Source organism: Crassostrea angulata, unplaced genomic scaffold, assembly GCF_025612915.1.
Source record: "Crassostrea angulata isolate pt1a10 unplaced genomic scaffold, ASM2561291v2 HiC_scaffold_122, whole genome shotgun sequence".
NCBI classification, from domain to species: Eukaryota; Metazoa; Mollusca; class Bivalvia; order Ostreida; family Ostreidae; genus Magallana; species Magallana angulata.
This window is the reverse complement of record NW_026441677.1, coordinates 97,879-114,491: the sequence shown is the minus strand read 5'-3', so window position 1 is coordinate 114,491 and position 16,613 is coordinate 97,879. Positions and strand designations below refer to the sequence as shown.

The following is a 16,613-nucleotide window of genomic DNA, read 5'->3' as shown; positions in this document are numbered from 1 at the left end:
CCAGGTAGCTGGAGACAGATCGAGTTGATTTCCATGAAAAATTTTCAAGTTTGACATGTTTTTCTACTTTTTTTATGCATATATACCTTAGAAAGGTAGAAATAGGTTGTTTCTTGTTCATTTCAAAAGTAATTATCATAGCAGATGTTATTTCAAAGTCAAACATTTACATATCCTACATGTAATCTTAATGCAGACAATTAAATAGAGGGGGGGAGGGATTTTTCAATTATGTAAACACATCTAAATATCTTTATGAAATAAAAAAAAAAGGAAACATAATTGCATACTTTTATTGAAAAACAAATTTTCACAGCAATTATGAATTTCTTTATAAACAGCCTTAATTTTGTTTTCATAATTTCTTATCAAACACAAACCACAACATGGCATGATGCTTTCTTCAAGTTCCATTATTGTTCATGCATTATCGGATTTAATTTGAATTACCGGTAAATAGTCTGTAGAACACAAGGAATATGCATGTGGATAGAGGTGACAGGTTAATCTCAGGAGCTGACCCACAAGAATCAACAGGTACCGGTAAAAGCCATGTGGTAACAAGAGTCTGTTTTGAGCTGAAATAAAAAAAATAATAATTAGCTGTGTTTACATACATGTACTAGTAATAGCTGTGTTTACATTAACATATGCATAGTATATCTGGAAAAAATACACTGACCATGCAGTGTAATAGGTATGACATATCCCAATACATGACATAACATTTAGGCAGTAAAAGATCAAAAATTTGCATATCAAGTCATAATACAATATTAAAAAATTTTCATAGGTATAAACACTTATCAAATTGAGAGAGAGAGAGTTTATTACCATACTTGTAGTGCAACAGTCAATATTTCAATTCGTAAATTACAAACGAATATTACCCACCGAACAGCGTCAAAGTACATGTACTGGTATTAGCTTCTGGTATACCATTTTTTATCAATTCTACTGTGTGTTTTTTTTTTTTTGCAAATAAATTAGCGAGGGTTTTTGCTTATTTTCTTATAAATCACATGTTTTAAAAACAATACTATGTGTAATAAGCATAAAACATGTATGAGTAAACTTAATGAAGAATTTTTAATAGATTATTTTTCACAGAATGTGGTACATTACATGTATGTCAATCTTTATAAAACTAGCGTATATTTCGTGCGCCATAAATTGCAAGTTTTTTGTAAATATCATTTACTTGCATGATAGGTATATATGGTCTAACCAAAATTTTCTTCATAAAGCTACAGCTGTATGTACCACATATATGTTTTGTCACAAGTATACATCTAAAAAAAAAACAACCCAAATTCCAACAGTTGAAATAAACTCAACTCATTCTCTGATAAGTTCATTGTGTTTTGTGCGTGCATATCTTATTTGTCTGCTGCAACAGCAGCCAATCAGCGGTAAGCTGAATCCACAAAAAGAAAGTTTGTGTTTTAGGAGCGGGTAAATTGTTTATGCGACACTGTCAAGAAAACCACACCAAATAATAACAAGAAACATAAATATTCACTTATATGTATTGTGTTGTAAAGTAAAAGTTTTTAACACTTATTGCATCTTGCAAAACATGTGATGACCCTTAATCATCTGTCATATATCTGATATACATGTATATGTAAAAGATGGGAGAAATAACGACGGAACAAACTGGGATTCGAACCTGGCCCTCTGAATCTCTAGTCAAGTGCTCTACCAACTGAGCTACATGTATCTGGCACCGGTATTCAAACCAGTCTGACCGTCACATTCCTTCCCCCTTAAATGATCTTCACCCTCGAAGATCAACCCTGGCAGGAGTTAACCTGTTAGTTCCAGGGGTTGGTCACAACACCAATATTGTAACAGGATGGGAGAAATAATGAAGGACCAAACCGGGATTTGAACTTGGGCCCCCTGAATCTCTAGTCAGGTGCTCTACCAACTGAGCTATCTGGCACTGGTATTCAAACCGGTCTGATCATCACATATATAAAGAATTATTTTAAACAATGTTGTTCAATAAAAAATAACACGCGCAACCTTCAGTTTTTGTCTGTAATTAATCAATATTGGCGTGCGATCAGTTCTCGCCGAGTACCATTTCTCACCAGTGCATTCACTGCATTGTTACGTCATTTTATCAACACATAAAATTATATACGAAAATATGATGTAACAGTGCACCAGCGAGAAATGGTCCTCGGCGAGAACTGCTCGCAGGCCAGTACTGCCAGTAGTCAGATTAAAAAAAGAGAATAAAAAATTACATTTAAAACATTAACAAGGACAATTTAAGTACACATCATAACTGCTAAACAAGAAAAATTATGTGAACTGGTAGAATAGTACGCATAGTTCTAACTTGTAACCTACATGTACAAGTACATGTACCGGGTACCCGTTGGTCTGCTAAACCTTTCTAATGATACAATGATTGGCATCATAAAGATATTAAAGTCATGTTTTAACTCTGAAGTCTGAAGTATACAATTTTATTTACTTTAAGTTATGTCTACAGGATATTCATGACTACATTTGGAGTCTTCTGCACAAGAATATATGTTTCTAATTAGACCCTGCTTTGAATTTTGAGTTGAAAATTCACAATCTGTTATTTTTTTAAATAGATAAATTCAGTTACCCTTTCCAGTCCCCCATGAACCTCGAGCGAGTCTAAACATCCATGAAACATGTAAAAATTACACGTTAGTAAACAAACACCCACACCATAACACAAAAACAAACAGTGTGCACGTACTTACATGTACATCTATACTATATACTAAATTTTAACTTTTTTAAACTTTAAAAGGAGTAAAAGCCTCACCTTCTTCAGTAACATCCACATAAATCACACACTTTAATGTCCATCTTTACTCCTTTATTACTCGTAGCTTATCAACGGCTGATCGTCGACAGAAGTGTGGCTGTCAGAATTTCCTCGTAAACGATTCACACGAGAAAAATATCCTCCTTAAACAAATATGTAGTATTGTTCCCTGTGCATGTTCATATGTTTCACAGCAAATTGAAAATGCATGTGTACGCCGAAAGAATACACAACTTCTCCTCTGCATTACGGCTCTCTCTCTTTTCTACAATGCCGTTCGTTACTGTTTACATTCGGCGCGCGCGCGGGGGTTACAAACAGGGGCGCCCCGACAAATAGTTGCACATAGAACGTTTAAATAATGTGTGTTCATTGAATTCATAAATGATATAGATGAAAAAAATGAAATTGAATCACAACTATTTATCTAAGATGCAACACAACGTAATGCAGTAAATGCCTGGGCCTTAAAGTGGCATTTGTTCGCTTGTGTGTCTATGTAGACAAATTAACTCGTTCATGTAACGTTACGATTCACACATATTTGTTTTATGAAATTTGATAAAAATAGGGCACAGAACTTTTTAAATTTGATACCAAATGACATCATTTAATATATTAACAATAACTGAATATTTTTTTTCATAAAATGATAACGATTTTTGCTATTAGAAAAATACGTGTATGAGCTGCTGACCCCTAATTACAGGGGCCAGCCCTTTTTTCTTAATTTTAAATGAAAGCTCTCATTATTCTAAACAACTTTTGTTCTATATGTATTAACAAATTATTTTTAGTTTAAAGGTTATTATACAAAAAGCAACAAAATTTCAGACCCCCCAAAACCTTAAACTTTACCGGCAAATAGCTTAAAAACTAAAACACATTTTGCCACAATTTTCATGCCAGCAAAACTATAAAATGTTACCAACAATCCTGCTAAATTTCATGCAACTATCTTTTGTAGTTCCCGAGATCAACTCTGGACAAAAGACCCCCCAATTTTCAATTAAAGGGCAATAACTCATAATCGGAAGTGAATTTTAAAAATTTGAAAAAAACGTCCCCAGATATTAACATTGTCTACATACCCTGAAAGTTTCATAACAATCAGACAACAAATGTACGAGAAATGGCCTACACAAAATTTGCGGATAAAAAAAAAATAATAATAAGAAACAGTAGAATAACAGAAGGGTTTTCCGTTGAAAAACGGAAAACCCTAATAAGAAAAAAAAGAAACCATAGAAAAACAAAAGGGTCTTCCGTTGAAAACGGAAGACCCTAATAATAATAATAATAGGGAAAAAGAAACCGAACGAAAACAATAAGGTCTTCCGTTTTAAACGGAAGACCTTAATAACTAGACACGATCTCGTTGCGAGCAACGAGGAGGTCTTCCGTCCGATTTTTAGAAGAAAATATGACATCATCGACTTTTGATTTTCGACATCAAAACATGATATGGAAAAAGGAGTGAAGTACTAATGCTTTAAAGTATTGCTTTTTAGTTCTATTACATTGCTTTTTAAAATACTTGCATTTCTTCCAAATAAGATTGAAAATATTAAATTTGTTACATCTGGTCCCTAAAAACCCTAATTGGGTAACGCAAGAGCAAATCATCATATTGTTAGGATATGTAGACGTATTATACTTAATCTAGCTTTAATAACCTCTCACAAGATGGCTCTCATTAAAGGGCTATAGATAAAATTCTTTTAGAGCCCTTTGATCCCCTAATTTAAAGGGCCAGCCCCTTTTTCTTGGAATCAAATGAAAGGACATTTAATTCTGAACACATTTTGTCAACAAGTGTTTAAAAATTCATTATCGTTCTGGAGATATATGAGAAAGAAGGTTTTAGGGGCCGATCCCTTATATCCTTAAAGGGGCCGTTTAACGAAATTTTGAAGGTTGCATTTTGTTAAGAACATTAATTTGAACAACTTTTCTCCTGTATTGCATTACAAAATATTTTTCCTTTCTGAGATATGGGTGATCGAAATTTTGGACTTTTGGCCCCTAAAAACCCTTAATTACGTAACACATAATGAAATCATTACATTGGTTGGATACATAACTGTGAGAACAACATATTTGCTTCTAAAACCTTTCACATAATATCTCTCAGTAAAGGGCGCTACAGATTAAAGACTTTAGAGCCCTTTGGTCCCCTTATTTGAGGGGCTAGCCCCTTTTTCTTGATATTAATGAAAGGTCATTGAATTCTAAACAAATTTTGTTCAACAAGTGTTTAGAAAACCAATATTGTACTGGAGGTCTATGAGAAAGAAGGTTTTAGGGGCCGATCCCTTATCTCCCTATAGGGGCCGTTTAACAAAATGTTGAAGGTTGCTTATTGTTAGGAACATTAATTTGAACAACTTTTCTTCTGTATTGCATTTCAAAATATTTTTCCTTTCTGAGATATGGGTGATCGAAATTTTGGACTTTTGGCCCCTAAAAACCCTTAATTAAGTAATACATAATAAAATCATTACATTGGTTGGTTACATAACTGTGAGATAAACATATTTGCTTCTATAACTTTTCACAAAATATCTCTCAGTAAAGGGCTACAGATTAGAGACTTTAGAGCCCTTTGATCCCCTTATTTGAGGGGCCAGCCCCTTTTTCTTGATATTAAATGAAAGGTCATTTAAATTTAAACAAATTTTGTTCAACAAGTGTTAAAAAAACCGATACCGTTCTGGAGATATATGACAAAGAAGGTTTTAGGGGCCGATCCCTTATCTCCTTAAAGGGGCCGTTTAACGAAATTTTGAAGGTTGCATATTGTTAAGAACATTAATTTGAACAACTTTTCTTCTGTATTGCATTACGAAATATTTTTCCTTTCTGAGATATGGGTGATCGAAATTTTGGACTTTTGGCCCCTAAAAACCCTTAATTACGTAACACATAATAAAATCATTACATTGGTTGGATACATGACTGTGATATAAACATATTTGCTTCTATAACATTTCACAAAATATCTCTCAGTAAAGGGCTACAGATTAAAGACTTTAGAGCCCTTTGGACCCCTTATTTGAGGGGCCAGCCCCTTTTTCTTGATTTCAAAGAAAATGTCCTGTAAATAGAAACTTTTATTACATTACATGTCTTAACAAAATAGTTTTCAGAAAAGAGATAATTAAAGAAAACCAGAAAACATTTCGGCGTTTTTTCCATCTCAATTTTCGGGTCCAGGCGAGCTTCGGCGCCTTTCAAGACAGATCAAAATGAAAATAAAATTACAAATCTACATTCTTTTGTCTACTATCCCTGAAAGTTTGAACTCGATATCTTTTATAGTTTAGGAGAAGTTCCACGGACAAGCAACCCCCCCCCCCTAAAAATCGCTAAAACGTCAATTTCTCAAAAACGAAAGTGACGTCATCAAGATAATAAAAAACCTATCAGGTTTTGATCATTATCTAGGAGATCTGAAAGTTTCATGAAAATCGGCCGAGCCGTTTCTGAGAAATCGCGTGCACAAAAATTGTAAGAAAAAAAAGAAAAATAATAATAATAGGGAAAAAGAAATCGTACGAAAACAATAAGGTCTTCCGTTGGAAACGGAAGACCTTAATAATAGGGAAAAAGAAACCGAACGAAAACAATAAGGTCTTCCGTTGGAAACGGAAGACCTTAATAATAATAATAGGGAAAAAGAAACCGAAGAATAACAATAAGGTCTTCCGTTGGAAACGGAAGACCCTAATAATGAAGAAGAGCCATCAAAATCAGAACAAGGTCTTCCGTTGGAAACGGAAGACCTTAATAAGCTGAAATCGGAGGGTAACAAGATCCAGTTCGAGTTTAATGAAGGGCTTAAAGAGAAGGTTCTTAAACTGGAGAAAATTGCGAAATCGAAAGGTGATCACAAATCATTGTTGTTAATCAGCAAGATAATTAACGACATCGATACCCTTAATAAGCACATCAGAATCGCCGACTCGTCACCAGCAGGCTGGAAAACGGTGAATGAATACAAGGCCAGTGATATTGCAGATGATTCAGAGGATGAAAAGAAGATCCGTAGTGCGGAAAACTGCGCCCTCAGGAGTGTCAAGCAGTTCCGTCTTAAATACAGGCCGCGCCCATATCAAAGTGTCCCGAACAGAGGCTATGTGTCCGCCGCTGCTTGATCCGCCGCTCAATTGGCTGCTCAAACTCCTGCTCTTGTTAGCGCTTCTCAGTCCTTTCTCGCCTACCCCAAACAGGCGTATTTTCGTGGGAGACAGAGAACCCCACAGCCAACCGACGTTTGCTTCGGATGCTTTAAGTATGGCCATTGGAAGAACAAGTGTCCCGCTGGAAACAACTTCCAGGCAACAGAGCAACAGAAGTGAAGTTCTAGTGGAAGATAAGTATTTTGATATCAATTGTGAACGTGACTCTGAAATTCTTCAGCACATTGATTATTTTGATGTAATTGATAACGAAAAATCGTTTATGTACACAAAGGGTACAAAGAAAAGCTTATTTAGACATATATCATTTTGGGAGAGTATGAATACTTATGACTCAATTTTGAAAATAATAAAATCGGGTTATGATTTTCCGTTTACTGCCAATCCACCTTCTATGTGCATGAATAACAACACGTCTGCATTACGAAATGATTCCATTGTATCTGATGCTATTCAACTGTTATTTTTGTCTGAATGTATTGTAGAAGTTCCCTTCCAGCCGTTCTTTCTCAGTCCTTTAAGCGTGGCCGAAAACAAAAATAAAAAACGTTTAATTTTGGATTTGAGCACTCTGAATACTTACATTAAAAAAGAACGCATTAAATTTGAAGCCTGGAAAATAGCTTTAGAATACTTCAGACAAGATTGTTTTTGTATCAAGTTTTATTTACGTTCAGGTTACCATCACATTGATATTTCTACTAAGTCCCTGACTTATTTAGGTTTTTCATGGAAGGAAAAGTTTTACTGTTTTACCATTTGGACTTAGTACAGCGCCGCATGTATTTGACAAATGCTTACGCCCTATTGTTGAATACTTGAGCGAAAATTGTATAGACATTGTTTTATACTTAGATGATGGTTTAGTGTTGTCAAATTCAAAAAAATCAGTGTGAAAATGTTTCAAAATTTGTACACGATACGTTGGACAAGGCTGGTTTTCTAGTTAATATCGAAAAGTCTGTTTTTCAACCAGTTCAGCAGTTAGAATGGTTGGGTTTAGTTTGGAATTCGGTCGACTTTGCATTGTGTATTCCTGAAATGCCTATTGATGACTTAAAGTCTTCATTAGAGTGTTTGTTAAAATTAATGCCTAAAGTTACGGCGAGACAACTTGCTAAGGTAACAGGTAAAATTATTTCGCTATCTCCCGTCTTCGGGAATGTTTGTAGAATTATGACACGCTATTGTTATATGAAAATAGTGTCAAGGTCGTCTTGGGATAGTGTTCTCAATTCAGAAAAAATGGAACACGTATTGAAAGAGTTGAACTTATGGCTTTTGAATATTTTTGTATCTAACAAAAAGAAACTATGTAGTGTTTTTGAGAAAGATATTGTTGTTTATTCTGATGCAAGTAATCTAGCAGCAGGGTCTTATACTATTGATGTAAATCAAGAAGTTTTTCATTTAATGTGGAAAGAGCATGAGGCTAAGAAAAGTTCTACGGGCGTGAATTAAGAGCCATTGAACAAACGGTGAAATGTTTTCAAGACAGATTTGCATCAAAGACTATTAAGTGGTTCACAAATAATCAAGCATGTGTAAAAATAGTGCAATGTGGGAGTATGAAATTGGAAATAAAAGAGTTGGCCATGAATATTTTCTCTGTTTGTATTCAGAAAGGTGTTAATATTGATATTCAATGGATTCCAAGACAAGAAAATATCAAAGCTGATTATATAAGCAATATCATAGACTATGAATATTGAGGTGTGACAAAGGAATTTTTCCGATTCATGGATGAATTGTGGGGTCCACATACAATAGATCGCCTTGCAAATTCCTATAATAAAAAGTTGGAAAGATTTAATTCCTTGTTTTGGAATCCAGGTTCAGAAAATGTCGATTGTTTTTGTCAGAATTGGAGTAATGAAAATAACTGGCTTGTGCCACCTGTTATTCTGATAATTAAGACTATCAAATATCTTGTGAGCTGTAAGGCCAAGGGTACTCTTATTGTTCCAAAGTGAAGTTCTTCACCTTTTTGGACTTTTATTTTAGGAAAAATCTAAGCTATCGTGGTTACGTACAAGAAGTAATCGAATTTAAAAACCCTCAAACTATTTTTCAACAAGGATTGAACAAAAACTCTATATTTGGATCTAACAATTGTTGTACTCCCGTGTTGGCCGTAAGATTAGATGCTGGTAAATGTTGATGTATTGTTGTTGAAATAAAGAAGTTGATGTTTTTGAACATATAATTTCTTTTTACTTTGTTTTACATTAAAGTCTTGATACATACGTTTTGACGGTAAATTGATCGGGTGAATGATACTTTATGAAGTAAATGAAAATTGTTTGTAGTATAAGTCCTGGTACATAGCATGGTGTAGCCAGTGGAAAAGAGTAAGTCCTAACTGCTATATAGCATGGTATAGCAAGTGGACATGAGTAAGTTCTGGTACCAAACATGGTGTAGCCAGTGGAAATGAGCAAGTCCTGGTACATAGCATGGTGTAGCCAGTGGAAATGAGCAAGTCCTGGTACATAGCATGGTGTAGCCAGTGGAAATGAGCAAGTCCTGGTACATAGCATGGTGTAGCCTGTGGAAATGAGCAAGTCCTGACATATAGCATGGTGTAGCCAGTGAATTGAGTAAGTCCTGGTACACAGCGTGGTGTATCCAGTTGAAATGAGCAAGTCCTGGTACATAGCATGGTGTAGCCAGTGGAAATGAGCAAGTCCTGGTACATAGCATGGTGTAGCCAGTGGATATGAGCAAGTCCTGGCATATAGCATGGTGTAGCCAGTGAATTGAGTAAGTCCTGGTACATAGCATGGTGTATCCAGTTGAAATGAGCAAGTCCTTGTACACAGCGTGTTGTATCCAGTTGAAATGAGCAAGTCCTGGTACATAGCATGGTGTAGCCAGTGAATATGAGTAAGTCCTGGTACATAGCATGGTGTAGCCAGTGGAAATGAGCAAGTCCTGGTACACAGCGTGGTGTATCCAGTGGATATGAGTAAGTCCTGGTACACAGCGTGGTGCATCCAGTTGATATGACTTTGGTATATAGGTAATACATGATATTAAGTGTATATGATACTTATCTATGTTTTAAAAAGGTATAAAACAACGTTATCATGAATGTGATAAATACATGGCTTGATATTTTCATAAAATCAGCATCGTTATTAGGGTCTTCCGTTTCCAAGCCCGAATTGCCGCAATTTTATTTTTTTTTACTATTTTTCGCTTATATCTACAATTTTATATTTGAAGTGATAAGTTTAATCTAATCTATTCAAAAATCGGACGGAAGACCCACTCGTTGCTCGCAACGAGATCGTGTCTAGTTCTGTTATATTGATTGGTGTTTTTTGTTTACGTTTTTCAGACATTTTTTCTGTGGGGAGATGGAAGGAAGTCCTCTCCAAAAATGATAACGAGGATCCGCGCATATCAGCTCTGAAAAACGCAATCCCAGAGTATTGTTTAAAATCCAAAGCGAAAAACACATGTAAAAAATACAAATATGCCTTTAACGCTTTTTGCAAGTGGTGTTCTTCCTTTATACCCCAGATTAGCCCTTTACCAGCTTCAGAGTCAAACGTCGCTATATACATTATTCACTTGTCGACTAAATTCCATTCTGTAGCTAAAATTCAAGAAGTTGGGCTCATTCTCTAGGAGACTTTAAAAATCCATGCGATTCCACTCTTGTCAATTCAGTGAAAGAAGGAGCCATAAGATCAGTCAGCCATACCGTAAAGAAACAAGAGCCGGTTTCACCGGAAGAGTTATCAAAATTAGTGAAAAAAATTGGAAAAGAATTGGATTCCTTACAAGATATACGATTGTGCTGCATGTGTTTAATAGCATATGCTGGATTTTTGCGTTTTTCCGAACTGATAAATTTGAAAAGATCTAACATATGTATTTTTGATTCTCATGTTTCGTTGTTTAAAGAAAGAAGCATGAGCGATTTATACAAAGAAGGAAGAACTGTGGTTATTTCAAGAACTCCAAATAATACATGTCCTGTAGCTATGTTAGAGAGATATCTACGGAAAGCAAATATTATGCCTTACTCTGAGGAATTTATTTTCAGAACCATACTTTACTGTAAGAAATCCAAACTTACAAATGGTAACAAACCATTATCGTATACTCGAGCAAGAGAAATATTGCTCGAAGCACTAAAGTCTTTAGGTTTAGAATCCGGTAATTTTGGTTTGCAAAGTCTTAGATCGGGGGGTGCTACAGCTGCTGCTAGCAACGACATTACTGATAGACTGTTTAAGAAACATGGTAGATGGAAATCCGAGAAAGCCAAAGATGGCTATGTCAAGGACAATTTATTAGAAAAGTTACCGGTTTCGAAAAAATTAGGTATTTAATAAGATAACATTGTTTTTGCCACTTTTCACATCATTGTGTTATTTCTTTATTGTCGAAAATGCAGCAAAATAAGCGCTTCCTTCACTAATCATGTGTTTTGTTATTATTGTAAATATTTTATGTTCGGTTGAGTGGAACGAATAAGAACATAAATTAATTTATCATAGGTACTAGAACACATGTTGTATGTTTTAGTTTTATATATTTGAACCTGTAGCCATTGGCTACTATTTATAGCGTATAACCTGTAGAACAGGTATTCAAGTTAAGCACGATTTTCAATCATTCGAAGGCTTTTCTTTGCAGCATTTGCACAATCCCCACCCACCCACCCACCCACTTATTTAGTGACATTTAAAAATCAAGGACTGTGCATATGTAAAATGCTTTATTTCAGAAAGAAGTTTGAAGAATCTATGTATTTGTACGTGTAAATAAATGCTGCAAAATAAGCGCTTCCTTCACTAATCATGTGTTTTGTTATTATTGTAAATAATTTATGTTCGGTTGAGTGGAACGAATAAGAACATAATTAATTTTCTAACTTATTCCTGTAGTGTCTGTGTATTATTGTTATAAACTGAATAAATATAAAAAAATATTTTAAAAAGTCATTTGTTTACAAAAAAAAATGTGGATTTCTTTTCTTTATACTGGTACACGATAGTCAGTTTTGTTATAAAATAAGTAAATAAAGGTTCCTTTGAAATCTCTCTCTCTCTCTCTCTCGTCTTAAGATGTACACTTGTGTATACTTTTCAGAACTAAAATGTGTAATCCAAAAGAAGTATTTGTCGAATGTTGTGCATTAAAATTAGTTGACGTATCTGATCCATATGCGAAAGAAAACTAAATTTATTACACATTTTACATCCATAATGTTCTGAGTTTTAATGTATATCGATCCTGTTGCTTGCCTTCCTTTTAAACCACCTCATAGAAAGGTCTAATCATAGAATACAGTTTCAGCATATATTAAGAAATATCAAAGTATGGTATAAAGCGTCTGGATACAATGAAGAAGCATCAACATGTCATCAAAAAATATCAACATTTTATGAAAAAAATAGCATGTAATGAAAGAAGCATTAACATACAATTTAAAAAAAATATCAACAAATAAAGGTAAAGTATCACAATACCATGTTAAAATACTAGCAAATCAGATAAAGTATCATTAATAATAAAAAAGCATCATTATAACATGAACACCATCCACGTAAGGCAGTTGAGGCGTTCCATGGGGCGAGTCATCCCACAATGAGTTTATCCTATCTGATAGAAAATAACTTGAGTACATGTACTGCTTTGAATTGTACCTTTTATATTTCAATATGAGAGCAAAGATTATTTTTTGTTTGGGGGGGGATGTAATTTGTTTCACGTTATATAACTACGATATACAGAACGATATTCCCTCAAGTTCACTCATGCCTCGTTGGGAGAAAACAAAATTTTAGGATGGCGAATTCAATTGTCTTAAATTTATCTCATTTATATATCTTCTTGCTTAATTTCGTATACATGTTAGTATCGATATCTTCTTCGACGATAATTAATAACAATAAATACATAATTGTGTTATTTTCTGATAAACGCTCTCCTTTTTTCTTTCGTCAAGTTCTTGATAATGAGACTCAGTATTTCCGATATTATTCTGTTCTGTATTGGATATCCACCGCATTTTGATATTACACATTCTACAGTCTTGCTGAGAGGATGTTATCCTAAAAAATAAAAATTCCGTTAAATATATTTTAAAACTTGATTGCTGACTTACATTCGTGAGTTTCAAGCGTATATATTGATCAAAAATTCAATAAATTAAATCAAAGCAACTGAATGTACATATAAACAAATTTACCTTTGGCGTAGCAGCTTTACACTTATGACAAAAACGTCAATAAATATTGATAGTGAAATTCCAACGATCAATGCTGTTGAAGCCACAGGTGTATCATATATTTCTGTAAATAAACAGGGTACTAGAGCGTAGTATACTACTAATATCTGAACTTGTTTTTAGTGTTCAACTTTATCTTACCTAGTTCACAATACATGTATTTATCACTTAACCCATACACACAACTTCCATTTAATCTGTCACACGTCTGGTTGAGGCAGTGTCTGTTGCATGGAAACTGACAGTCCTCGCCAAACGACCAAACACACTCTGAAATAAAACAGCGTACAATCAACCAGTATTGTATTTGTATATCTTCATTTACATTTTATATCTAATTTGGCTATTTAGCATAATACATCCACATTTCCACAATAAACGTTAGATGCAAAACTAGAATTAAAACGCCATCTTTAATATATATCATCGATGAAGTATTTGATAGTGTTTATTCATTGTTTTATTATTTTATCTTTGAAATAATTGACACCTGTGTTACAGCTAGGACCCATCCAACCTGCGTCACAAGTACACATTCCGTCTGTGTGTCGACAAGTTCTACAGTTTGACTGGCATTTCTTGGATTAGTTTGGTCCGTAATATCCGTCAATGCACGCTAATGTCCGCATAAAAAATTGATAAACTATGAATTATTGAAAACAAATACAAAATATAATCTTTGAAATTGGTTTTTAATAGAGCAATTGTTTCCTGTATCTTACTGTCATTACAAAATATTCCAATGTATCCGTCCAGACAACCATCCGAACACTCCCCACTAACATGGTCACATGTCTTGTTTATATCTGTATTGGTTGATAAACTGCTGTTTGACACATATAGAGAGAATCCTGCTAAACGACCTCGCTGTCTGTTTTCTATGTTAAAGAAATGATTTAGAAAATGCATTAAGCAAATAAAACGCTTGAGCGTTGTATACCACCAAAGATGTACATACATCAAACATAAACCAAAAACCAAGTAATGCATATTTTAATGAAAGGCAAGATTGTAAATCGTAAAGATTTAAATGGTGCTAAAAATAAAGTTACGTTTGTCAATTAACGAGCGATACAATCTATCTGTTTCACTAATGTAATGCTGCCGAACATGTCTAAAAGTTAAACAAAGTTTATACCGTAACCATCATACGCCCTGAACAGTATATTGATACTGTTAATTGTGTACACTCCACCAAGATCCACCTTCCACCAGACCGTATTTTGAGGAGAGGTACGCCCTATCTCTAGCGTCCTCATACATGTTGCTATGTTGCCGTCAACAGCTTTCCTAGCGTCATACATGTAATTGTAATCGTTGCTTGAATATGTATGTGATTGCGTTGCGATCTTTCTGTAGGATTATCTAAAAGAGGCGGTAGAGTTTGAGTCATATATTGTTTGTTTGTTGTTGTTTGTTTTTTTTTTTTTGTTTTTTTTTTTTTTTGTCGAGGTCATTTTTAAAAATTAATATGTACATGTATCAATTATCTAAGTAAGAATTGAAAACTAATGTTACGAATTTACAGAAGACTTTTGCTGTAAAAATAATCGATAAGAAAACTGGATAGTTTCTTTCTACTGAAGAAACAAATGAGAATGAAGTCTAACTGCATACGATCTTTAAAGAAGAAAGTAATCAGAAATACATGTATATCATCAGTTGTTCACCACAGAGACCCAAAGCAAAATAAAGCCCTTTTTACAGAAAATTCCATTCGAAAAAAAAAATAAGGACCGATTCAATTTTGTAAATATTTATATATGTGCATATAACTATGATAAATGCTAGTTGAAAAAACATGTTTGATAACTATTTAATAAGAATGATTTAATTTAAGAAAAGGTTTTGTAATTATAATATTTAAAATTGACGGATGTGCAATAATCGATTAAAATCCATTAAAATCACGTTTTCATGCTGTAATTTCCTTTTCTTTTTAAGATGTTATATTTTATGCACATTAATTGAATATAAAATACTTGTTTTAAAATACAATGCATTAGATTTGTAAAACGCACATCATTTACTTACCATATGATAACGCTATAGCTAATGTTTCCAAATAGAAAATAGAATGACATAATTGCATTTTTACCATGTCCTTCTCTTTGATAAAATTTTATTTTCACAGTGTATGCCTCCATAGAGAATTCTGTTCAAGGAAGAATTAAGATAACATTAATAAACATTCCGAGAAATTGCTTCCTGCAAATAAGATAATTTAACTACAGAATGAGTGTGTTTTGAGTCCTTGGGGGGAAATTTGGGGGTTATTAATAAAGCTGTACGACTTTCAGCTTTCATTGAGCACTCGTACCTTTATAGTAAGACGTTTTCTATCAGGTTTTCATTGTTTGTTGCAGAATCAATATAATCTTCACAAAATAGCATTCCGTCTATCTCCTTAAATAACAGAATTAATTGTTAAAAAAATAGTTATTATAATAACAAATAACATGCCAAAGTTGATGAAACTTTTGTTAAACTTCCAAATACGTACTGGATTAAAAAATTAACAAGCATTCTGAGAGTATTGCATAAGCAATACACGTCCCTTACCGGTTTGTAGAAATTTGTGAAAACAATGCACTGTTATGCAGAATATCATTTATTACCGTCTTCTGTACCCCGAATGAACAGACCAACCCGATAACGAACCCGATTGTAAAAATACAAAAAACCATGTCGATTACATTTGCAACACAATGCCTGACACTATTTTACAGAACTTATTTGTTTGTTAGAAACAATACAAGGAATGGTCCAAGTAATGCACGATATTATTACTGACTACATACTTTCCTCGTTTATTCAGTACATACCTAACCCGATAACGAACTCGAACAATAATCAGTTCGAGTATAGAAAAATAATTTTCTCGAAAATATGTCAACCAGACGCTACAAAAGTGTAAACTTAATCTGTAGTTTGACATTTTAAAGCTGTTCAGCAAATTTCATTTTATTCCTCAAAAGCATTAAGAAAATAAGTGTGGAAAACTGAAGTGGGACAGACAGACATATGAATAGACAGACGGATGGAGAGACGGACGCGGAGGAAAGCTATAGTCCCCTCCGGTGAAAACCGGTAGGGGACTAAAAAAAGATTGAAGACAGGCAAATTCAATATGTTTAACTTGCAGGAAAATAAGACTCTCAGAAAATGGGACAAATTCTATATATTAGACTCCAATCAGCGCCACCGTTCTTCTTTGTCATGTGCACAAATTGGAAGAACTTGATAAAAAAAAAGTCGTTAAGAAAAAAACAAATTAAAAGGAGTTAAGTACAACACATTCATGAGAATGGATCGACCTAATAAATTTAAGGAAAAAAAA

At 33.9% G+C, this 16,613-nt stretch overlaps 1 long non-coding RNA gene and 1 pseudogene across 1 annotated transcript; both read right to left on the bottom strand.

Annotated features, from left to right (window-relative positions):
* Window positions 1-278: 278 nt before the first annotated feature.
* LOC128169371 (uncharacterized) lies at window positions 279-3,219 on the bottom strand. Its single transcript, XR_008241527.1, has 2 exons — window positions 2,819-3,219; window positions 279-578 (listed from the first exon to the last, which is right to left on the bottom strand). It is a non-coding gene; the product is annotated as an uncharacterized LOC128169371 (long non-coding RNA).
* Window positions 3,220-12,925: 9,706 nt separating this feature from the next.
* LOC128169370 (multiple epidermal growth factor-like domains protein 10) lies at window positions 12,926-14,536 on the bottom strand (annotated as a pseudogene).
* Between the last annotated feature and the right edge of the window lie 2,077 nt (window positions 14,537-16,613).